Source organism: Mus musculus, chromosome X, assembly GCF_000001635.26.
Source record: "Mus musculus strain C57BL/6J chromosome X, GRCm38.p6 C57BL/6J".
In the NCBI taxonomy this organism is placed as follows: Eukaryota; Metazoa; Chordata; class Mammalia; order Rodentia; family Muridae; genus Mus; species Mus musculus.
This window is the reverse complement of record NC_000086.7, coordinates 130,500,325-130,526,331: the sequence shown is the minus strand read 5'-3', so window position 1 is coordinate 130,526,331 and position 26,007 is coordinate 130,500,325. Positions and strand designations below refer to the sequence as shown.

The window sequence follows — 26,007 nt, the reverse complement described above, 5'->3', positions numbered from 1 at the left end:
TCTTCTGTTCAATGGTCTAAGTTGGGAGAGCTTTCTCCAAGGGCATGAGAGAAGGAGAGATGGCCCTGTCCCTTCAATGTCTGTAGCACTTGACAGAGCAGGCCATGTGTTTTGCCTGAGCAACACAAGAGGACACTGGCCCTGATGGCAAAGGTACAATAACCCCGGTGTGAGTGTTTTAGAGCAGGAGAGCTTTCCCAACCCCTCTCAGGGTGCAGCACTTTGGAAAGTGAGACTCACACCTTGACTAGGAAGCACAGTAGAGCTGGCTTTGGAGTCATGGGTGGAGCAGGCTCTGAAGGCATGAGAGCAGGAGAAATGACCCTGCCTCCTACTGATGGTGGCATTGGGTGGCTTAGCAGGATGGTGGTGGACAGCTTACCCTGGTGGTGCAGATAAGGGAGAGTTGGAGCCCTGACAAGCTACATTATCACCCAAGCCCAGTTGCAGGTCTCTGAGTTGACCCACCCCAAAATCTACATCAATAGCAAATGGTTGGGACTTTTCACAAGTGCCAGTCCCGCTGAACCAAAGCAGCAAGATCTCCATGGCACAGGGAAACAGCAGGATACCCAGGAGGAGACCAGATGAGGATCCAATATTAGTGGTGTCACAGAAGCCAGAGATCTTGAACCAAATCATCATCTCATTGCAATGAACATTTGCAAGTGAAGATATGGGGACCGAAAGATATACTGTGAGACTCGCTGAACTATAGCTTTCATGATGAGCTGCTTTCTACGCTTTATTGTTTCTTGTTTGTTAGTCTGTGTGATTTCTTTTTTTTTAAGTGATTTTACCTTTATTTCCTTCACTTTAAGGCAATCATTAAATTTCACACTAATTTCTGGGGTGGGGCAGAAGGGAGGCATCATTCAGCATGATGGAGGCCATGGCCCGCCTGGCCTCACTGGGGAAGCTAGAGGAGCACGGACTGCCCCGCTGGCAGGTAGGTGATGTTCTCAGTGGCCTCCAGCTTACGCAGCTCAATCCGGCCGTCACCTGCTGTGGCCAGTGAGTTGGCGATCAGCTCAGCGGCCTTGGAGTCACCCTCAGCAGAGATGATGGCTGCCTTCTTCTGCTACTCAGCCTTTTCCACCACAAATCAGGCTCTCTTTGCTTCCTGCTGAGCCACCTGTTTGGCTTCTACTGCCTCTGTGAACTCCTTCCCGAAGGTCAGATGTGTCAGGGACACGTCATCCAGGATGAGTCCAAATGTTGCCCTCGCTCTGTGAGGTCATCGCTCACCTGCCTGGAGACCAGCTCTCGCTGGGTAATCAATTCTCCAGCATCAAATCGAGCCACCACCGACTTGAGGATCTCTGTAGTGATAGAAGGCAGGACCCGCTCATCATAGTCCTCGCCAATGCTGGTGTAGATATGAGGAAGCTGGCTGGCCACCAGCCAGAAGAAGATGCGCTGTGTGATATTGACGTTCTGCAAGTCTTTGCTACCAGTGATGACTGGTACATTCCATGGTCGAGAGCAGCAGTCAAAGATAATTGGTTTCTGTACCCAAGGGATGAGGAAATGAGTCCCTTCCCTGACCACAATGTCCTGTACATCACGGAATCAGTCAAAGATGACAGCTCTGTGTCCAGCATCCACGTTATACAAAGCAGAGTTCACCATGCCTCCTGCAACTGCCAACGCCAGACTGAACTTTCCAGTGGACTCAAACACTTTGGCAGCTATGACTTCTTCTGTGGCTTCTACTCACACCTGCTTTCACTCTGACCTCCACATGAATTCCCCGGTCTGTGTGATTTCTATTTTGAGGGGGGAAGTTGCAAGAGTGAAGGGTGAATATGAAGGGATGAGGAGATGAGTGGGACAGGGGTGCATGATGTAAAGGCTCTCTCTCTCTCTCTCTCTCTCTCTCTCTCTCTCACACACACACACACACACACACACACACACACACACAAATCAACATAATGTTATCCTCTTCATATTAAAAGCATTGGAGAGATCAGGAATTCAAGGCCTATACCTAAACATAATAAAAGCATTTTACTGCAAACCAACAGCCAATATCAAATTAAATGGAGAGATACTTGAAGCAATCCTACTAAAATTGGGAACAAGACAAGGATGACCACTCTCCCCATATCTATTCAATGTAGTACTTGAAGTGCTAACTAGAACAATAAGACAACAAAAAGACATCAAGGGGATACAAATTGGCAAAGAAGAAATAAAGGTATCACTATTTGCAGATGATATGATAGTACCCATAAGTGACCTGAAAAATTCTACCAGAGAACTTCTCCAGCTGATGAACAACTTCAGCAAAGTGGGTGGATATAAAATTAACTCAAATAAATAATAGCCGTCTGTTATACAAATGATAAACAGGTTGAGAAAGAAATTAGGGACACAACTCCCTTCAAAATAGCCATGAATAATATAAAATATCTTGGGGTGACTCTAACCAAAGTGAAAGAACTGTATGACAATAACATCAAGTCTTTCAAGAAAGAAATCAAAAAAAGATATCAGAAAGTGGAGAGAACTCCCATGCTCATGGATTGGCAGAATTAACAGTAAAAATGGCCATCCTACCAAAGGTAATCTACAGATTCAATGCAATCCCCGTTAAAATCCCAACACAATTCCTCAAAGATATGGAAAGCACAATTCTCAAATTCATAGGGAAAGACCAAAAACCCAAAATATTGAAAACAACTTTTAACAATAAAAGAATGGCTGGGGGAATCACCATCCCTGACCTCAAGCTTTAATATAAAGCAATAGTGTTAAAAACTGCTTGGTATTGGTACAGAGATGGACATATTAATCAATGGAATAGAATTGAAGATCCAGAAATAAAGCAATACACTTATGGACTTTTGATCTTTGACAAAGAAGCGAAAGGTATACAGTGGAAAAAAGAAAGCATCTTCAACAAATGGTGTTACTATAGCTGGTTGTTGGTATGTAGAAAAATTAAAAGAGACCCATATTTGTCACCTTGCACAAAACTCAAGTCCAAGTGGATCAAGGACCTCAACATAAAATCAGATACATTGACTCTAACAGAAGAGAAAGTGGGAAAGAGCCTCGAACTCATTGGCACAAGGGGAAATTTCTTAAACAGAACTTCAATGCCTCAAACTCTAAGATCAAGAATTGATAAATGGGGCCTCATGAAACTAGGAAGCTTCTGTAAGACAAAGGACATAGTCAACAAGACAAATCAGCAACCTACAGATTGGGGAAAAAATTTCACTAACCCCACATCCAATAGAGGACTAAAATCTAAAATATATAAAGAACTCAAGAAGCTAACCACCAAAAAAACCAAACAACCCAATCAAAAAATGGAGTATAGAACTAAACAGAGATTTCACAATTGAGGAATCTCGAATGGCTAAGAAGCACCTAAAGAAATGTTCAAAGTCCTTAGTGATCAGATGCAAATCAATGCAAATCAAAACGACCCTGAAATTCCACCTTATACCAATTAGAATGGCTAAGATCAAAACCTCAGGTGACAACACATATTGGAGAGGATGTGGAGAAAGAGGAACACCCCTCCATTGCTGGTAGGACTGCAAACTGGTACAACCACTCTGGAAATCAATCTGGAGATTTCTCAGAAAATTAGAAATAGATCTACCTGAAGACCCTGCTATACTACACTTGGGAATATGCCCAAAAGATGCCTCACCATGCCACAGGGCCTCATGTTCGAATGTGTTCATAGAGGCCTTCTTTGTGATAGCCAGAACCTTGAAACAACCTAGATATCCCAAAACAGAAGAATGGATACAGAAAATGGGGTTCATTTACACAATGGAATACTACTCAGTTATTAAGAATTTACATAATGGAATACTACTCACTTATTAAGAATGAGGGCATCCCGAGTTTTGTGGGCAAATAGATGGAACGAAAAAATATCATCCTGAGTGAGGTAACTCAGACCTAAAAGGACACGCATGGTATGTATCCTCTAAAAAGTGGATATTAGAAAAAAATAAAAAGGTACAGAATACTGAAGATACATCAAAAACTCAAAAAGTTCAACAAACTGAAGGGCCCAAGTGAGGATACCTCAGTCCCACTTGGGAGGGAGAAGAAAGCAATCACAAGGGGGGAGGGACCTGATAGGGAAAGTGGACAGGCTGGGGAAGAGGGGAACGTGATCTTTTATTGGATAGGGGAAAAGAACTGAAACCCTGAGGGCCAGTAGAAAGAGTGGAAAAAGGCAACTTCAGGAGGTAGGAGGTTAGAGGAACCCTCTAGAATGTACCAGAGACCTGGGAGGTAAGGGACTCTCAGCACTCAAAGAGAGGGACCTTAGATGAAATGCCTGACAGTAGGGAGAGGGAAGATATAGAGCCCACCTCCACCAGGAAGACAGCATCAAGTGAGGAATGGGGCTGCCATCCAACAGTCAAAACTCTGACCCATAATTGTTCCTGTCTGAAAGAATTACAGGGATGGAAATGGAGAGGAGCCTGAGGAAAAGAAGGTTCAGCAACAGGCCCAAAGTGGGATCCAGCTCAAGGGGACATTATTACATTATTACATTATTATTATTATTACATTATTATGTAATTATTACATTATTACAGCTCAAGGCCTGACATTATTACTGAGGCTATGGAAGAAGAAGCTGAGGAGGAAGGCAACAATGTAGAAGGATCAGTAGTCTCAATTAATCTGGACCCTCAAGATCTCTCAATTACTGGACTACCAACCAGGCAGCACACACCAGCTGATATGAGGCCCCCATCACATGTACAGCAGAGGACTGCTGGCTCTGGGTTCAGTCAGAGAAGATGCATCTAACACTCAAGAGAATGGAGGCCCCAGGGAGTTTAGAGGTCTGGTGAGGTGAGGGGTGGGGAGTGGGGACATCCTCGTGGAGACAGGGGCATGGGGAGGAGGTATGGGATGAGGTATGGGGAGGAGGTATGAGAGTGGGCCAGGAGGGGAGTAAAATCTGGAGAGTAAAATAAATACATAAATAAATAGATAAATAAATAAAAGATTAAATAAAGAAAGAAAAATTTAAAAAGAACAAAAGAAGAGTAAAAGCACTCACTGATAAGTAGATATTATCCCAAAAGCTCGGAATACCCAAAGTACAATTCACAGACCACATGAAGTTCAAGAAGGAAGACCAAAGTGTGGATCCTTCCGTCCTTCTTAGAAGGGGGAACAAAATACTCATGGGAGGAAATATAAAGACAAGGTGTGGAGCAGAGACTGAAGGAAAGGCCATCATCCACAGACTGTCCCATCTGGGAATCCATCCCATATGCAGACACCAAACCCAGACACTATTGATGATGCCAACAAGTGCTTGCTGGCAGTAGCCTGATATTGCCGTCTCCTGAGAGGCTCTGCAGGGGCCTGACATATACAGAGGTGGATGCTCACAGACAATCATTGGATTGAACACGGGGTCCACAATGGAGTTAGAGAAAGGACTGAAGGAGCTGAAGGGTTTTGCAGCCCCATAGGAGGAACAACAACATCAACCAACCAGACCCCCCAGAGCTCCCATGGAGTAAACCACCAACCAAGGAGTACACATGGAGGGACCCATGGTTCCAGCTACATATGTAGCAGGGGATGGCCTTGTTGGGCATCAATGGAAGGAGAGGCCCTTGGTCCTATAAAGGCTCTATGCCCCAGTGTAGGGGAATGCCAGGGCTGGGAGGTGGGAGTGAGTGAGTGGGTGGGGGAGCACCCTCATAGAATCAGGGGGAGGGGAAAGGGAAAGAGGATAACATTTCAACATATCTAATTAAGAAAAAAGAAAAGAAAAGAAAAATGGCCTGAAATCTAAATAAATAAAAGTATTTTTGAAATTGAGCGTCCTCTTATTAGATAACTCTAGTTTATGTTAATAAGATAACAACAACAAAATAGGATGCAGTTAATGCTAAAATACCAAGGAGAACAAACTAACTAGGACCATGAAGATTTTTATTCTATCACTCTTTGTCTCTGAATTTATATTCTACTTTATAAAAAATGTCTGTCAATTTCTGGACAGAAAATAACTACAAACCCTCAGAAATATATAAACATAATTATCATTCGAAAGAGCTGAATGCAAACAAAGGTGGTCAGAAAATGTACGGTGCTCTGACCTTTTGAAAGAAGAACACCAGACTGTAGAGTCACCTTTCAGACACCTTGTCCTGAGGATCGTGAAGAAAGAGTGAGTTTATAAGGAGATAATTTTACTCGTATTGGCATTGGCTCCCATCCTGTCTAGCAAATTCCCTCTTCATATTTTTCTCTCAATATCAGCCCAAATTCCAATTTCTAAAAGAGAAAATTAGGCTTTTCTGAGGCAAAGCAAAGCATTTCAGATTTTGTAGCCCATGTGAAATCTCTGCTGTGCACTGCTCCTGTCTGCCTTAGTTTTTGTTTTGTTTCATTTTACACTATTTTAAAATTGTAAAAACAAAACAAAACAATTCTTAGCTTGAGAGCCCTGCAAAACCATGCCAGATTTGACCTTCAGGCAATAATCTGTTTATCTCTGATCTTACCAACTCAAGCAAATAAGACTACCATATATCATATAAATGTATTTGGATTCCCAGAAGGAGTGAATGGGACACAGACTACATACAGGTAAGAACTGTACAGATAAGTTGCAGCCATGTACCAGTACAGCTGATAAAGCTTACAACAGATTTCAATAATACACTGGCAGCAGGATAGTCTGTTTAGTAAACAAGGCTGAGGAATGTATATGCCTATGCTCAAAAGATGGAGACTAGATCCTGACCTTTCACTATATATATATATAAAGGAACTCACAATTGATTAAAGACTTAAATATGAAATGGGAAATTGATATTACAAAAAGAAAATGAGTTAAATGCTCCAAGACATTGGAATGAACAAAGATTTTTCTGGATAAGACTCCCAATGACCAGAATCAACAGCAAAAACTGACAAATGTGGCAATCTGAAGAGTTTCTGTACATCAGAGGAAACAATTGAGAGGTGAACACAACCACACTGCTGGTTATATACTATGGTTACCTTTACAAGACCTGCACAGGATTGAGACTATTGATATTTATTTCATCATGGATGGAGAGGAGTCTATGAGGTCCCATCTTTCTCAAAAGGACTCTTGCCAATGAATAATTTTTGGCAAAAGGGTGTCAATTTCTTCAGCAAGGAAGCCACTGATAAATTGCCTTTTCTCCACTAAATAACTTCTCACCCAATTTGAGCAAGTAACTCTTACTAAACTCAGTGAGCTACACATCAAAATGAGACATGAAAGTAGGAGACAAATTGTAGAAAAAAAGAGTTCTAGTGGACAAGAGGTGATCTATAGATTAAATGTAATCTCTTTCAAAACTATGACATTTTTCATTGAAATACAAAAATATATCTAAATTGTACATAGAGCCAAAGAAAGCCAATGATATCTAAAACAATTGGAATGTAAAAAAGCTGGAAGCATGGCAATCCAGATTTCAAATTATATTAAAAAGTTGTGATAATCAAAACAGCTTGAGGAGCTGTGCCTAGTGGTGAACAAATGTACCCTACCGTGTCTGTAATCCCAGCATTCAAGAAGCTAAAGCAAGAAGGTCAGGATTTCAAATCTACCCTCAGCTACACAGCAAAATCCGATCTGAAAAAAATAAAAGGAAAAAAATAGAATCAGAGGAAATCTTTGCCAGCTATTTATTTTTAAAATAATGGCTATCCAAAATATACAAGAAACTAATAAATAAATAAATAAATAAATAAATAAATAAATAAATAAATAAATAAATAAATATTATATATACATATCAATATATATCATATATGTGTGTATATATGTGATATATATATATATACACATATATATATACAAAGAAGTAATTCAATGAGCAAATGGTTACTTTTCAAATAATAAATACAAATTACCACTAAATATATGAAAAAGAAATGTTCAACATCTCTATCTATTGGAGAAATGCAAATCAATACTACAATTAGATTCCACCTTTTCCCATTCAGAAAGATCATATCAGGAAAACAAAGAAAATGTGTGGCAATGATTGGGATGGGATCTGATACATGGTCAGGGTATGAATTAATATAATCACTATGGAAATCAGTAAGGAGATTCCTGAACAAATCAACAATAGACCTACCATATAATTTTGTATAAATAGCAAAGACAACAATAAAAGGAAAAAGTAACCCATGATAGAAGACGATATATCTGTCACTGTCTGTTCAAAATGTATAAAAATTTTCTAAAAGTCAGCAGCTGGGAACTACAGTAATTTACTTTAAAAATGATCAGAGTACATGGATCATCACTTTTCCAAGGAAGGAGCACATACAATTAGCCAGAAAGTACATGGTAAGATTCTTGGTGCAGAAGAGACAGCTCAGCAGTCAAGAGCTCATACTGCTCTCATAGAGGACCTGAATTTGGTTCTCAGCACCTATGTCAGATGGCTGACATCCACCTATATATAATTCTAGTTTGAGGGATACAATGTCCTCTTCTGACCTCCACATACACATGCACAATCCCACTTGCAGATACACGTGCATAGACATAATTTAAAATGAAAATATGAAGCCCACATGCAGTACCCCGGAAGACAGGCCTATGCATGCACAGACCAACTCAGCTAATATCCTGGCCCAGATCCAGTGCTTTGAGTCATTCCACCTCAACACCAACTCCCATCTATGAGGGGCTGGATGGTGTACGAGCTGGCCCTATAGATCCAGATGTCATTACTGAATAGGGCCAGGCTTATGCCCCACCGGCTGCTCCCGAACATTGAGCCTCTGTAGTTGCACCCAGAGCTACTTGCCCTGCTGGGAGGTGGAGCACACTGGGCAGTGGTTCTGCCTGCCCCCTATAAGCACAAAGGTTGAGTCTAGAAAGCCGGAGAGGGCAGGGTGGTGCAAGGGAGTCCAGAGCTCTTACAGAACCTGGTCTAAGATGCATGGCCTACCCACACGCTCACCCTGATTCTGGGTAACAGCAGGATATCCAAGATGAGTCTCAGTGATGGTCCAGTATTTATGGTGTGTCAGAAACAGATATCTTTGAAGCAGACCAACAACTTATTGCAATAAACATACTTGCATGTAAAGATGTTTGGACAGAAAAAAAAAACAGTGTAACACATTGCAGTTTCCAATGACGAACAAATATGAGATGGAGAGATGGGAAAGATTGAGAAACAGAACAGTAAGTGGGTGGTGGAGAGAGCCAGAACTGGGGGTGTGTCAGGGTGATAGTTTTGAGAAAGGACTGGGGGAAGTGGGGGTTGGAGGGAAGTATCTTGCCAGTTAGGGCCAACAGCATAGTATGCAGCAGCCTGGAGCTTGTACTCCGCCTCAGCCTCAGAACACGCTGCCCATTGCCATGGTTCTGAGCAGCAAAAGGATGTCCAAGAGGAAGAATTGTTCATTTTCTGGATTATAACTCTTCTAAAGACCTCTATGATCAATGCTGCCCCTGGAGACCACTTTAGTATCCATGCTCTGCTGCCCCAGGTCTGATGAATTCTGAGGTTCATGTGGATGTCCAGGGTCCTATGACAGTCAAAAGAGCCTTGTTGATGTTCCTGGCCACATTACCACCTAAGGTCATGTGAATGTTCACCGTGCTGTAGCCTGAAGCTACGTTTGTGTCCATGGGCCATGCTGCTGCCAGGGTCTATATTGATGAGAGTGGCCTCCACTCTCACTTGAGGCCATGATGATGTAGCCACTGAGGGCTATGTTGGGGGGAGGGGTGGTCCATTGTTCTACTCCATCTGGGGCCTTTGTTGATGTCCATGGCCCATGTTACCACTGAAAGCTATACAGATATTCATAGTCTGTTCTGCAGCCTGAACCCATGTTGACATCGTGGGCTGTGTTACCAAGGGCCATGTTGACATGAGTGTCATGTGCTACTCCTGAGGGATATGAGGCTTTCCATGGCCCATGCAGCATCAGAGGACTGTTTTGATGTCCATGGTCTGTACTGCCACCAGAGACCATGCTGAGGTCTATGGCACAAGGTGATAACAGAGACCATATAGATATCCTAGTGACTGTAAAGGCAAGGCAGTTACTTTTGTTTTGATACTGATGACTGTAGATTCACCTTTGGGAAAGAGAGACACAAAGGCTGCTGTGACAACCCTCCACATGTAAGAGCCTAGACAGAAAACTATCGAAGAGAGCCCTTTTTTTTTTTTTTTTTTTTTTTTTTTTTTGGTTTTTCGAGACAGGGTTTCTCTGTATAGTCCTGGCTGTCCTGGAACTCACTCTGTAGACCAGGCTGGCCTCAAACTCAGAAATCCGTCTGCCTCTGCCACCTGAGTGCTGGGATTAAAGGCGAGCGCCACCATGCCTGGCTTCGAAGAGAACTCTTAAAAATTGTAATAAGGATACTGAAATGCAGGTCTCCACAACTGATGGCTTCCAGAAGAGTTGTGGGTGAGCAAGGACTCAGTTTTCTACAAGAACCTGCTGACCAGGATCCAGTGAGTATATTAGCAATAAAAATTGCACTATTTTTTCTATATTTTTTTGGGGGTGGGTGAGAAGTGGGCGGTGAGGAGGAGATCCCAAGGAGGGGCAGACCTGGAAGGATTGTGATATAAGAGTGCTTGCACTTCATGATAAAAATAGTGTGAAAAAATCTTTTAAAATGTTAAAATTCCTATGGTCACCAGAGCATCAAAGAAATGCAAATAAAAAGTGTATTGAGAAATCATATTTCTCCATTTAAAATGGATATTATCAGAAAGACTAAGTTCTGGTAAAGATGTGGGGAGAAAAGGGAAATTTTGTCCACTGTTAGTGGGATTGTAAATTAGTATAACCATTATGAAAAACAGGATAGGGATTTCCTAAAGTACCAAAGCAGATGTACCATATGACCAGCCACTTCACTGCTGGGTATATAGTCAATGGAATGAAATCAATATTTCAAAGAGATATCTTTGTTCCCATGGTAATTGCAGGACTATTCACAACAGCCAGTAAATGGGGTCAATCTAAGTGTTGATACATGACTATGAAGAAAATGTGGTTTGTCTACATATAATATTTGAGCCTTACAAAGGAAGTCATGCCAATCTGCAACAAACAATGGTTCTGAGAAAATATTATGGTAAGTGAAAGAATCCAGATACAAAAGGTCAGATACTACATTATCACCTATACATGAACACATAGAACCAGAGTTTACGGTTATATGCCAGAGGTTAAGGAATTGCCAAGAACTTGTTTAAAGTTTACAAACATTTGGTTTCTTTCTTTTATTCAGTAGAATAAAAATTTTTATTAGATATTTTCTCTATTTACATTTCAAATACTATCCTAAAAGTTCCTTATACTCTCCCTCCACCCTGCTCCCCTACCCACCCACTCCCACTTCTTGGCCCTGGCATTCCCCTGTACTAGAGCATATAAAGTTTGTAAGACCAAGGGGCCTCTTTTCCCAGTGATGGCGGACTAAGCCTTCTTCTGCTACATATGCAGCTAGAGACACAAGCTCTGGAGGTACTGGTTAGTTCATATTGTTGATCCTCCTATAGGGTCGCAGACCCCTTTTAGCTCCTTGGGTACTTTCTCTAGCTCCTCCATTGGGGGCCCTGTGTTCTATCCAATAGATGACTGTGAGCATCCATTTCTGTATTTGCCAGGCACTGGCATAGCCTCATATGAGACATCTATATCAAGGTCCCTTCAGCAAAATCTTGCTGGCATATGCAAAAGTGTCTGGGTTTGGTGGGTGATTATGTGGATGGATCCCTGGGTGGGGTAAGTAGCCTTATTTATAATAGCCAGAAGCTGGAAAGAACCCAGATGTTCCTCAACAGAGGAATGGATACAGAAAATGTGGTACATTTACACAATGGAGTACTACTCAGCTATTTAAAAAAATGAATTTATGAAATTCTTGGACAAATGGATGTATCTGGATGATATCAACCTTAGTGAGGTAACCCAATCACAAAATAACACACATGATATGCACTCACTGATAAGCGGATATTAGCCAAAAAACTTAGATCATCCAAGATACAATTTGTAAAACACAAGAAAATCAAGAAGAGGGAAGACCAATGTGTGGATACTTCATTCCTCCTTAGAATAGGGAACAAAATACCCATGAAAGGAGTTACAGAAGACAAAGTTTGGAGCTAAGATGAAAGGATGGACTATCCAGAAACATTCGGTTTCAAACTGAGTATGTGTCATTGAAAAAATGAACAGCATAGCACAGTGACTAGTTAATTCTACTGTGTCAACTGTAGTCTTCAAGTGTTCTCACCATATACATGCACATGCACAAAAGTAACTGTGGAGTGTAGATACGTGAGTCAGCATGAGTAGAGTGAGCATTTCAGTGTTTCTCTCTCTCTCTCTCTCTCTCTCTCTCTCTCTCTCTCTCTCTCTCTGTGTGTGTGTGTGTGTGTGTGTGTGTGTGTCTGTTCAAAGCAAAAAAAAAAAAAAAAAAAAGCCATAGAATCATGACCCTTTTCTCTGGTGCCTCCTAGGCAGTAGTAGGCTTTGTCAACGAGAAGCTGAGTACCTCCTTCCTAGCTACTGGCCTGTCAGAAACTCATTGAAGTGGATGATGAAGCTGACTGCCTCCTTCCTGGCCACAGAAGGAGCTGCTGATGTTCTGGGTGTTGAGTGGAAGTGTTACTTGGTCCAAATTAGTGGTGGAAATAACAATCACTACTTTCTCATGAAGTGAGGTATCTTGACTCATAGTATAGTGAACTTGCTATTGAGTGAGGGGAATTCTTAGTACAGACAAAGAAGAACTAGGGAGAGGAGTCCTAAGTCTGTGTGTGGATGTCAATCTGAGTTACTTTACTTGGTTATGGAAACAGAAAGAGAGAAGGATATTGCTGGACTGACAGATGCTACTGTGCCTCAATGACTGGAGCACAAAGAGCTAACAGGATCCAAAAGCCTTTCCATCTATTTAAAGATGATGTCTGCAAATATATTGTCAGATAACTCTTAAAGAAAATAAGCCCAGAACCAACACATCCAAGATTCAGCATCTTTTTATTCTACATGTCCTGCAGCACAAATACTGAAGAAACAATGTACTAAGAAAACAAGAGGCTGCTAAACTTTTGGCCAAAAGAGTGAAGTAAACCAAAGAAAGACATCAGGAACACATGCCAAGAGAAGTAGGCTGCTGTGCCTAAGCGCTTCTAATTTTAAGTCCAGCAAAGATGAAGTCTTTAAGATTAACAAATAAATGGTGAGACCTTGATAAAAAATGTTATATACCTTAAAGAAATACATGTTTTGTTTTTCACTTAACCTCAGTAAAGCTGAAAAAGAAATAAAAATAAATGGTATGGCTTAATTTTGTCTAACACCAGTAGTTTTATTCAACTTCATCTAACTAGAAAACCAATACAGGGAAAGCTCTATCAATAAAAATATTTTTTCACAGTGTCTTTCATGAACAAACAAAATTTCATTCTTATATTTAAAGGACTGGGCAGAGGATTTATTTTAGGAACAATCATTGTTCTTCATTATGATCACTTGCTACAATGTACAAAAAACAAACCTTGAAAAACGTACTATTTGTTCCCCCAAATACACGTTTTGTATTTTGCAAAATTTCATGATTCTTACGTGGGCATGTTCAGCCAGATTTGTTGTGGGTCTGCAAAGGACTCAGGTTCTTAGTGCTGTTATCAAGAAGATGGTTTCTTTGAAAACAGAACTCCTGGTCGATACATTTCTGCTTCACGAGCTGCTAAGGGTTCATTTCAGACTCTCACTATGCATAATTCTGACCAAGGATTTACAGGGAGGGAATGGCTGGCACATTTGCTTCTGTGTTTCTGGTTTTTGCAGAGTTAGATGATTTCAATGGCAAACATGTAATTCACTCAGCGGGTAACATCATTTCACTTTCTCCAAGAAGGTCCTCATTATATGATCTGAAAGGAGTGGATGCATATTTATTTTGTCAGTGTTTTTCATAAGCATGTCTTTTCAATCACAGGGTTTCCAGAAGGGTCAAGTATTGTCAAACATATTTTCCTAAAATTCTATTCACCAATATCACGTTAAGTAGATGTTCTTGTTTTTAATTTCATAAATTTTGCAGTGTAGACATCATTCACTCTATCAGTATATACTGAGCAGCAGCTGTATGCAAGTGCTGGGGTGAGGAATAAAACAGCCATGCTTTTTCTCTAAAGCTCACAATCCAGTAATGAGGTATATTTTTAAGCCATCAGTTCCAGGATGAGACATATATCAAAATTTCTGTAGATTGTAAATAGCAGGTGAATAGCAAATGTAAGAGAATCGATGTGAGATAAATTAAAGTGGATAAGAAAAAGAGAGAAGAGAAGGGTTGCTATCTTTGTGTTATACATGTACTCATTTTCTCTATTTGGGTTTTGTTTTGTGGTGGTTTGTTTTTCCGCTGTGACTAAGTACCTGGTAAAATTAACATAAAGGATGATTTGGGCTCATGGCTTCAGGGGTTTCAGCTCATCATTCCCTTACTTCAAAGCCTTTAATTAGGCAGACATCCTGATGGAAGACTATGAGAGAGGAAAGCTGCTTACCTTTTGTCAATTTGGAACCAGAAAGAGACCATGATATATGGAATACAGAGACAAGATATAATCTTCAAAGCCATCTCCACAATGACCTATTTCAACCCACTAAGCCCCACATCTTAGTTCTTTCAGCTATGACTTCATCTTGGTCTCAGTAGTGCTAAGAACTGGGGGTCAAGACTTAAATACTTGGGCTGTGTCTGTGTACTTAGAGAGAACTCTCAATGATTACAAATTTTTAAAAATATCTGTACTACTATTTGAATTGAGAATGTTCTCTACTGGATGTTGTGTTTTGGATATTTATTTCCCAGCTGGTGGTACTATTTTGGGAGGATGTGGAGCCTGTAGGAAGTGGGATCATCATCACCCAGGGGTGATGGACATAAATCATTGGAAGTAGACTTTTGAAAGTGTTGTCTGGGCCCCTGATTTTATCTGTAGGGCTCTGTACTTTATCAAAGGCTCCGTACTTCTTGGTGCTTTGTGATATGAATAACCTTTGTCTCAAAATCTTTGTATGAACTGCTGGGAAGTCCTCCCCTGCCATGACGGACTGAAACCTTCTGAAGCTGAGAGCCCAAATAACTTCTCTTTCCCTTAAGTTGTCAGGTGTGTCCAGGCACAGTGATGAAAAAAGAAAACATAGCCTGCATCTCCAAGTCAATGGTCTACCCTAAATGTATAAGCTTTCATGACAGTGAATACATACAGTTTCTGAGACCAGTGCTATGTATGTGGCATGTGATGTCCATACTCCCACACATATATAGGCAAGTATACACATTACATTTTATGTAATATAAATGTTTTAAAACCATAGAGAGTAAAACTAGTAAGATTTGGTACTTGATTAAATGAAAGGGCAAAAAAAAAAATGAAGAATTTGAAGCTAATGTTCCACTTGTAATCCTAGTTGAATAGGAAAGTCAATTTTCCTTTATGTAAATTTTGAAATGTCAAACATTTCATTACCAAAGCTGTAAGGTTCTCTGGCTTCAATCTCGAGTGAAAAAAAAAAAAAAAAACATTAAAAGAACAAAGAAACAAAACCCATTCCATAATAACATTCTCTCTCTCTCTTCCTCTCTCTCTCTCTCTCTCTCTCTCTTTCTCTCTCTCTCTCTCTCGCACACACACACACACACACACACACACACACTGTTCAATTGGACTGAGACTTTAGCTTTTAATGCTTTATTTTAAGACTATGAAGCTGGCCAACATATTCAACAACAGAGAGAACAGTACATTGAAACACCTTTTAATCATCACCCAGCTCCAACTCTTAGCAATATGATATGTGAGAATTTTAGTTTAACAGCAGTGTCTGCACTTAAATTTTCCAGATAATCTAAATCTCCATGGCTCAGCTTATTTCAGAATCCTTAATAGCTTACATAAAACCATGTGATCTGCAAAGGTAGCACAGTATATCCTGTATTTGATCCCAAGTACCAAAGTACAGTGCATTAGTACATATTTGTAGATACACAAAGTGTCCACAGTTTCTGATGGGTCTGGTCATAAATCCTTATCCCATGTCCTGGACCCCCTACTTTGATACAAAGAGAGTTACTTAAGACATGCTTTCTGAAAATTTGGATACGAGTTAAGTAATCTTCTTGAGTTATTCTGTTGCCTTAAGACTAGATTATTAAGGAAATAGGATAGTGAGTTTTTACAGAAGGATAAGAAATGTTTGGAAAATGGAAAGATTCCCATGGGGCATAGGTCATAAATGAAGGTGGCCTTGCCTGTCTGAGAATACTGGATGTTTAGGTAAGTGTTGAAATAAAGGAACTTGCAAGAGAAAATCTAACAAGGGAATGTATGTTAGTTATACACACAGTCTTCATCTATTCATTCAGTGTGGATATTCTATTACATACAAGGTACTAGAGATACATAACCAGTTTCCACTTTTGTAAATCTTAATCTAATGGAGACCACAGATGTCATCCTTATGATCACAAAAAATAGCTGGATAACAAGAAACTACTAAAAACCAAAAGACCAAGGAAATTACATACTCAAATGTCCAGTGCTGGAATTTAGGAAACAAAACAAAAGAAGACAAAACTGTATTTGTACCCTAAATCATGATCACAATTATCAGAAATTAAAATCCTAAATGTAACTAATGACCAAGGAAGTATATGGTGATTCATATGCGATTTATATGAGATTTAGGCAGCCAGAAGATTGTTGTCAAAATATTTAACCTCAACCCAGGGTTTCTACACTGCATGACCATTTAGTTCCAGAATAAAAGACACACAGACTTTACATTTATAATAAGCCCTAATCAGCACAAGAGCTGGGCAGATATCTATCCTCTATGCTATTACATCTATTTCCCAGCCAATAATCCCATTATGTAATTTACCATGTTTCTTCTGGACTGCTTTTAGCTCCAATTAGCCAACCCACCTGGCCATTATTTTATGATTTTTACCCCATGGTGACTTCACCTCTCTCTACCTTTCTATTTCTACTTTGTGGTTCTCCTCCAATCCCAAGCCCCAGAACCCTAAACCCTGCCTATGTCTCTGATGCTCTGCTATTGGCTATTGGTATCTTTATTCACTGATCAGGGATAACTTGCAGGGCAAGGTTACATAGTATCCCCAGGGTCTACTCATGGTCTTTGGGAGAAACCAGTATTTAGCATAACAAAACACCAAAACTCAACAGAGGGTTAATGTTGTTGGGCATATAGCCATGACAAGGAGTTTCCCTTTTATCTGGGGGGTGGAAGGAGTTTGTTTCACTTTTGAAACCAAAGACACCTTTAAATTTTTAGCTCAGGCTTCCAACAATCAGTTGTCATAATCACACCTTTATGAGAAAACATGATCTTTTATAGAGTATAAATATCCAGAATGCGTGAAGTTAGAAGTGGTTTTGAGCTTCATTTTTTTTAGATATATGTGAATGTATATCATGAGATACGTTGTAGAATGAAGCCATATTTAAACACAAAAGCTATTTATGTCCTATGTATGAGACACACAGCATGAAGATAATTGTACTTTAAAATATATTTATTTATCATTTACTTTTTCTGTGCATAGGTATTTTTGTCTGCAAGTATATTTGTTCACCACAAACATATCTGGTTCTCATAGAGGCGAGAAGAGAGAGATGGATGCCTTGTGACAGAGTTAAATATGGTTGTTAACTATCGTGTGGGTGCTGGAAATTTAACCCTGGTCCTCTGAAAGAACAGTGAGTGCTCTTAAACAATGAGCCATCTCTCCAATCCAACTGCACTGGTTTTAAGATACAAGTATTTTGACTATGGTCTACAATATGAAGCCAAGATGCACTTTTTATCCTCGTTGACATATTTTCTTCATGGCATTTTTGATTTTGGAGCATTTCAGATTTTAGATTAGGGTCAAGTTCTGTCAGATCTGGATGAGTGCATGTGAAACAACAAGCCAGGTGGCATAGGTAGTTCAGGTAAATTGATGGATTTACATTAGAGTGATGGGATGAGGATGGAGAGAATTTGATCCTGCAGCTTCTGTCTACTGAACTGGTTCGAAGCAATTCACTGAGATTTAAATTTTAAAACTCCCTGAACAAATTTTCTGGTCATTTAGTTGTTCAAGCAATGGCTAAAGATCTGGTATAGTCAGAAGGCCACATTAAAATGGCCAAATTAGCTGGGCAGTGGTGGCGCATGTCTTTAATCACAGCACTTGGGAGGCAGAGGCAGGTGAATTTCTGAGTTTGAGGCCAGCCTGGTCTATGGAGTGAGTTCCAGGGCAGCCAGAGCTCCACAGAGAAACCCTATCTCGGAAAAAAGAAAAAAAAAAAACTAAACAAACAAAACAAACAAACAAGCCCAAATTAGACATTGGGCATAAAATTATGCTCAAGTTGAGTTCAGAGGATAATAGCCACTGATAAATTCTGTATTATCTATCTCTATTTCTACATATCAATATCTTGATGTATATGTAGATATATAGATATAGTTGGTTAAGTATAGTCTTTAACCCCAGTTAATCAGCACAAGCTATTGGCTTCACATTTGCAAACCCCCCCAAAAAAACCCAAAGTCATTAGCATACCACAAAACAGTCTCTGGCCAGGAAAGAAACATCATCTCAATTTGGATCAGGCACCTAATGACTAGATTCTAAATATTGAAGAGCTGCTATTGAACCGCCAAGGACAAAGGACCTTATAGGTATGCTAAGAAGTTTGACAAGGCAGTTTCAATGCATTGGAATGTGAAAGTAGGGACAGTCGATTGTCTCAGGTGTAAATAAAACAGCTTAATGATTCCTTTTCCTAAATCAAAGAGTAGTCTGATTTCTTTCATGATTTCAATGGTGTTTTTCCCATCTGTTTTCGGATTTGTATAAAACAATCATTGATACAGAAGTAGGAGCCCTCCAATACTATGGTGGCTCAATAAGAATCCAAACATGTCAGCTTAAAAGGGCTTTACTGTCCAAAGTTGTAGAATTCAGCATATTAGGGTGCTCTACCACAGAGTACATATTTGTCTCATGAGGCTTAGTGGGCAGACATGGTCCCAGTGGTCTGGTCACCTCCCCCTTCCATTAGCTTCCTGTTGGTCTGAGGCTTATCTTGTAGATCAGGACCCAGCTTCTCATCTTTTGTTTCCATCTCTGCCCAAGTCCAGCTAGCCTCCTCAGCATCTTCCCTCTTCATTAGTGTCCATGTTTGGATATAAAGCAAGTTTCTCAACATAATCTGGGGTCCTTCATGATACATCACTGGAAATTCATGGAAAAATACCCTGGACCTGTGATAATAAACCTGTGTCAGCATCACTTCTTACAAGTAGAAAGTTGTTGGTCTGGTTTGTATGAGAGTCTCTGGATGTGCGAACCAATATTTATTTATTGAAGGATCTCCAAAGATGCTCTTGGGATCCCTGGAAACTACCTTTGTGGTACCTAGAGTTTTCATATTCTCAGCAAAGGAGAGACAGGCCAGCTCATTACCTCCTCACAGGAAAGAGTTTATGATTTCCTAGAGCATGGCATTAAATTGAAGTAATACTACACTCTCAATGTTGGGGGGAGGGTGGGTATAATATAATTTTCTGCTCACAATGACAACTACAATCTGTTGAGCATTTAGTACATGCTAGTTATCAAGAACAGCTTTTCCCTATTTTAAAGTTTAACCCTGACACTCTCATGAACATTTACGTTAAGAACAGGAGAGAAAAAAAAAAAAAACAAAGAAATTAAGCAACTTGCCCAAGGGAAGGGGTTCACAACTCCAGGGTCATGATTCCCCCCATGGGGGTCACATATCAGCCTATATTCCAGATATTTACATTATGATTCATAACAGTAGCAAAATTACTAAATTTTGTTGGAGTCATCACAACATTCAGAAACATATTAACGGGTCAGTATTTGGAAGATTGAGAACCACTATGGGGAACTTTTCAGATCTTGGTCTGCCTGGTTCCAAACGTTACACCCATAGCCACATGGCTAGCATCTGATTAGAACCAAGAGGCACAGCTGAGAATCAAGTGAAGGTCTCTCATCTCTGCCGGGTTCTTTGAAGTTGCTGTAAGGTTTTCTATAGTACCGACTAGACACCCTCTGTGAGATGATGCTGATGAGACCAGCACCAGCTGCCCACCATAAAAGATTGAATCTCTCACGTGAATCTCATAAAAATAGCTGTGACAACAAATCCTGAGGCAAATCCTAAGTATTTTTACATCCTGGCTGCTTTTAGGTTGTTTCAGCATTGCAATTCTAGCTAAAGTCTCCATTTCTTCTGTTTTGCTGTCATGCAATTACTCACTGTGAAAAAACCCCACTGCAGACCTGAGATTGCCAGTACTGCGGGTGAGTCTGTTGGCAGCTGTACAGATCCCTTGATGCCATTGTCTTCTTGACCATTGTAACTCCTGCAGTCTCCTCCCCATCTGTAAGCAGTATGGTCTGCTCACTGTCACAGCAAGACGCTTTTGTTCAGGCTCAGAAGGGGTGGAATAAACACAGAAAGGGCCGCTTCTACTACATAGCCTAACGTTAAACTTCTGTAATCATGGCAAAGTGCTCTGCTCTGCAACGTATGAGAAGTTGATGCCTCTGTGGCAGAGTTTAGGAAGTGGACAAGAAACAAAGCCTTTTTTTTTTTTTTAAACAAATGAGAATCCCATTGAGTTATTAACCTTTGTACCCTAAATTTCATTTCTACAGTATTCACTGGGGACCATTAATATACTAACTTTGATCCTTCTCTTCAAAGGGAACCTATAATGTGGGGCAGTCTAAAAATCCTATTGTAACACACTACTAGTTGTTCTAAGAGTCTCCAGTGTCAAAATGAAATCTTTGTGAGTGCTTTTGTTTGTAAAAGCAAACAGAGACGATTTAAGAACAGACCTGTATAAGAGGATGTTAAAACCCGAGACTTAATGTCTGCATTTCCTATTTCCTTTCTTACAGTACATGCAGTACATTTCATATTTTATATTGCACTGTGCAGTGGCCTCAGTCCTCAGTGAAGCACATAACACTTACCTGTCAGCAGGATTTACTTCTGCAGAAATCAAATTGTGGCTCATTGCTTCCTGAATAACCACAAATTAGTATAAGGGAGTAAAAAATGATGTAAAGAAGGAAAGCTGTCCTTTCAGCCTCAGAGTAGCACCATGCAGATGTTTGGCGCCATGCAGATGTTTGGCGCTCCTCTTTGGCACCTTCTAGAATGCCTTTTCGATCCAATTTGCACAGGCAAAGGGATATGGAAATAGTCTGACATTGGCACTGAAATGACAAATAAGGCTGACTTGAATTTTCTTTGTCACTTTTAGAGACACAAGCATAATTCCTTTTGAGGGAGAGCCCAGATGCAGAGGTTGATGCATTCAAAATTGTTTCTATTCACCCACAGTGATGCAGCATGGGAAAAAAATGTGCTTTCCTCTGACTTTGTCCCTCTCGAGACACACAGGTCTCCAGTTGCCCTTCTCCTGTCATCTCTGTGTACATTTGGACATTATCGTTCAAAGCAAGTCAAGCTTTGAATGACAAGCTTTACAAAGGCAACTGTGACTTGCATTCTGTTCCAAATCTGAAAAGCAATTATCTCCAAGCTTTTCTCTATGTCTTCAGGGTTAATCAAGAATCATGTCATGACCAGATTATGGAAGTTTCTGGAAATGGCATCTAGTCTCCTAGATGTTGCATTCTTTCCTTCCTCTCTCAGCTCTTCTGTAAGGCCACAAGAAAGCAGAAGCTTGAAAGCTGTGTGGAGAGTGCCATATACCGTACTCAACTGCAGGCCAAGTCCACAATTCTGACAGGCTCTGCTAAGGAAGGTAGTGATCACAGCACATCATTTAACGTGAGTGTGTGTGTGTGTGTGTGTGTGTGTGTAGTCAATCCTAGGTTTATTGAAGTAGTTTATTTTGGTCAGTAATAATGACCACAGAACAACCTTTAATGGCATTTTTAAATTATTTCAAGCTGATATCATCTACAATCATGCCACCATGACCCACTCATACATGGTAGACTACATGTTCCTACAATGAGCTGCATTAAAAGTGAATCCTAAATATGTGTCAGTACTTCCTAGAAGCATTAGCTTAATTAGCTCTCAACTTATTCTTCTGAGAGAAAACATTGGATACAAGTACCAAAACCCATGTTTTGTCGGTACCCATCAGGATAGGTATGATCCTATAGCTCTATGAGAATCAGATACAATTATCAATAGCCCAGAGGGCAGATCAAACATTTTCTTTACCATCTGCTTGGAAATTTCTGACAGTAGAAAATTAATCTGACTAAATAAACATTTTCCTTATGTCTTTGCATAGACTCATACCCCTTTTGTGATAGTTTTTCTCCTTTTCTACCCAGGTTTTCACCTAATACAATGGCTATTTCAAAAGTAGAATGCAGGAAAACAAACAAAAACAGCAACTAAGCTGAAGAAAGAGCTACAGAAAACTACACTGTTCTCCCACAAGATAGAGTATTAATCAAAGCACAGTAGTGCATTATCAGGGGCAAGGGAATTCGCTTTCAGAACTGGGCTCATCCTGTGCTTCCACTCCCAACACTTTCCTCCCACCTCCCCTATTTCCGCCCCTTCTGCTGGCTGCATGGAGTAAATCATGTTGTGAAATAAGATGAGTCTGAATAGCAAAAGCATTAAGATTTCACATTTTGCAGCATAACAATGAACCTGCCTTATGTTAGAATTCAAGCTTGTTAGTAAGGCTCACAAATATTATCATCTCCTGCCGTGGCAATTTACTACCCATCCCAGGAAAGTGGTTTTTCCTAGCAGAGCCAACACGAACCATGCCTCGCGAGCTGCAGATGGGCTCCCTTCACTGCAGTTTTGCCTTCTGCGCTGCACGGAGCCCAATTCATACTCGGAAGCAAATGTGTCAGCATCCGTGATAGATCACACAGAGGCATTGTGTTAATCACACGATGGGAAAGGTGGCTCAAAGGGGGAACTTCTTGTGGAGAGGCAAGGCTGTTCTAAGCAAAAGGACCAGTGCCCAGGTCCAAGCCTGCAGGGCATATCAAGAGAATGTGGGTGCAGCAGTGCAGTGTCTAAGTATGAGCAGGAGGCATGCAGGAGGTGTTTGTTCTCCGCTGATCTCTACTGAACAACCCATTTATTCAGTAGCCCGGGTAGCTCCTGCTCCTCTCTATCCTGTGTTTTAATAAAACTCGCAGAGTTCAAGGGTAGGACTTGGAGTGCACATGGTAAATTTAGTAACTAGGAAAGACTGAGAAGTTGGTGGGAAATTCATTTTGAGAATGCCAGACAAAGCCATCGCTGTCTTTCAGAGCCATCAATCTCTCCCTCTCCTCCTCTTCTCCCCCCTCCCTTTTCTCACACTACAGGCCTTTCTAGGAGTGGCTTAGAGCCTTTGAAAAAGCCAGGGAATAAATATAAAGTAACATTTCCAGAGAAAAGGAGAGGAGCAATCCAAGTGAGCAGTGCCATAGGGGGTAAATTATCCATGCTTGGAGAAAAATGGGAAAGCATTTGTTTTTCTTTTTTGTCATATTAAATTTCCTGAGCCAATGTGTGTTAGTAATCTGAAGCTGTAGAAAAGGTGAGCACACAGGCAGTAGGACTTCCTGTTCATCTGATTATTAGAATTACATTTTCAACGCTGAAAATCTAAGACATAGAACACTTCTAATCCTTACTGAGGGCTAATTGCTATGCCTAGTTAGGAGTTCGCTGAAGAAACCTGTCGTAAAATTGACACAGAGATCAAAAGAGAGATAATGTGCTGATGAGAAAAAACGTTTGCATTTTCCCTAACTCAAAAATAGTTTTCTAATAGAGGTTTTGACAGGCAAAGTTATCCTTTACAGGTCCCTGGAATAGAAATAGATGCTTTTGTTTCTAATCCTGGAGTATGACCTGCAGTGTGTGTGTGTGTGTGTGTGTGTGTGTGTGTGTAATTTCATCTGTGTGGAAAACTCAAATGACTAGTGATAGTAGCAATAGGAACAATGCCTCTCTCTCTCTCTCTCTCTCTCTCTCTCTCTCTCTCTCTCTCTCTAAGATTTAAGAAGAAGCAAAGTTGCTGCAATATCTTTAACAGAATGAGGCAGAGGGCTGGAGAGATGGCTCAGTGGTTAAGAGCACTGACTGTCCTTCCAAAGGTCCTGAGTTCAATTCCCAGAAACTACATGGTGGCACACAACCATATGTAATGGGATATGATGGCCTCTTTTGGTGTATCTGAACACAGCAACAGTGTACTCACATATACAAAATAAATAAATCTTAAAACAAAACAAAACAAAAACAGAATGAGGCAGAAAGGGTCCTATTGTTGGGGCAGGGATTTCTCTCAGCTATCTCATTATCACAGGAATATTGGCAAAGTGCTGTGGTCCAGTTTGGGAGAGACGAGGAAGATTTTTCAGGAGTGCCTTGATTCTAGGAAATGAGAGACAAAGCACTGTGTTTTGGGCATGCTCAAATCTCCTTTCTTCATCCTCCTCAATGACTAGAAATCTAAACATTAACTTTTGCAGAGCCACTCACCTCAACACCAAAATTTTGCCTAGAGCCTTTTACCACTATGATACCATCCTGTGTGTCTCCTCGCTTCCAAGCCAGTCTCAAAAGAACAGTGAGGCCCAGACTCATCACCTTCAGTATCCATTTCTCAGGCATTTCCCTATTACAATATCCTGCATGATCTTTCTATTCCTAGGGTTCCATGGAAGATGCCCCTAACGGGGTATCTAGCAAGCTGCTCACAATAAAATCCAAAGTACTGCTTCTATTCTTGTTCAAATTCCTATCAACACCTGACATCTGCCTTTCAAAATACGATCTTCCAGTTTCCCTTACACTGCCTTCTACTAGCTTTCGTTGCCTGATGACTCCTAAGACTTTTTGCAAAATTTGTGCCTGGTCATAAGTGAGATGTTCCTAAAAGGCATATCTAGATCAGGAGCTTTTTCACTCTTCATGTTCCTCTTAAGCCAGATCAAATACATGCCACTAAAATAGCTTCATCCTTGACTTCCTTCTTGCGATTCAATCTCAGAGGAATATCTAAATGATGGCTCCAACCTTAATCTTGAAGCAGTCCTCCTCCATAATTTCCGTTGTTTCCTCTTTTTAAAGGTGAAATTTCCAATCAGCATTGAGTGCTAGCTCAGATTCTTTATCCTACCTGCCTATGTAAAGTGTTACATAGCAATTTCATGCCAACATAAGCATTCCATCCTTAAGGTCTCCTAAAGGTGTAAACATGGCTCAATAAGACTCAGGATAACTTAAAGCTCTGAAAGGTCCCAAAACTTACAAGATCCACAAACCTTCCACTCCTTATGATTATATAAACAGTATGGACTTCTGGGGAGATCAGATTTTATGACCAGTAGACCCACCTTCAAGTCTTGCAAGGCGGCACCAGGGATGCAGCTTTCCTGAGTCATAACCCATGCTGTGGTGGGCTTTTCAACAATGTAGTTGCCTGTGATCGCCCATGCTTCTGTATATAATCCCTCACAATATATCTTTACGTAGTTCCAATAAAGTTACTGATTCACAAAGTTAGACTTTGGAGGAATTGTTACTTTGGGTAGTCTTTATTTCCCTATAGGTGGTGAATAGTTATTTGGTCATGTGTCCTCCAGGAAAATTCATACAACATAATCTTTTTTTTTTTTTTTGAGATGGTGTCTCATGTAGTCCAGGATGTCCTCAAACTCACTTTCTCTGACTCTGAACTTCTCATCTTCTCTTCAGCTCCACCTCTCACACGAGTACACATGGTAGGACTCATGGCTCCAGCTACATATGCAGCAGAGGATGGCCTAGTCGAACATCAATGGGTGGAGAGGCCTTTGGTTCTGTGAAGGCTCTATGTCCCATTGTAGGGAAATGTCAGGGTCAGGAAGCAGGA

At 40.5% G+C, this 26,007-nt stretch overlaps 2 pseudogenes; one reads left to right on the top strand and one right to left on the bottom strand.

Annotated features, from left to right (window-relative positions):
* Window positions 1-919: 919 nt before the first annotated feature.
* Window positions 920-22,981, bottom strand: Gm7781 (annotated as a pseudogene).
* Gm14987 (predicted gene 14987) lies at window positions 12,543-13,213 on the top strand (annotated as a pseudogene).
* Window positions 22,982-26,007: the final 3,026 nt, after the last annotated feature.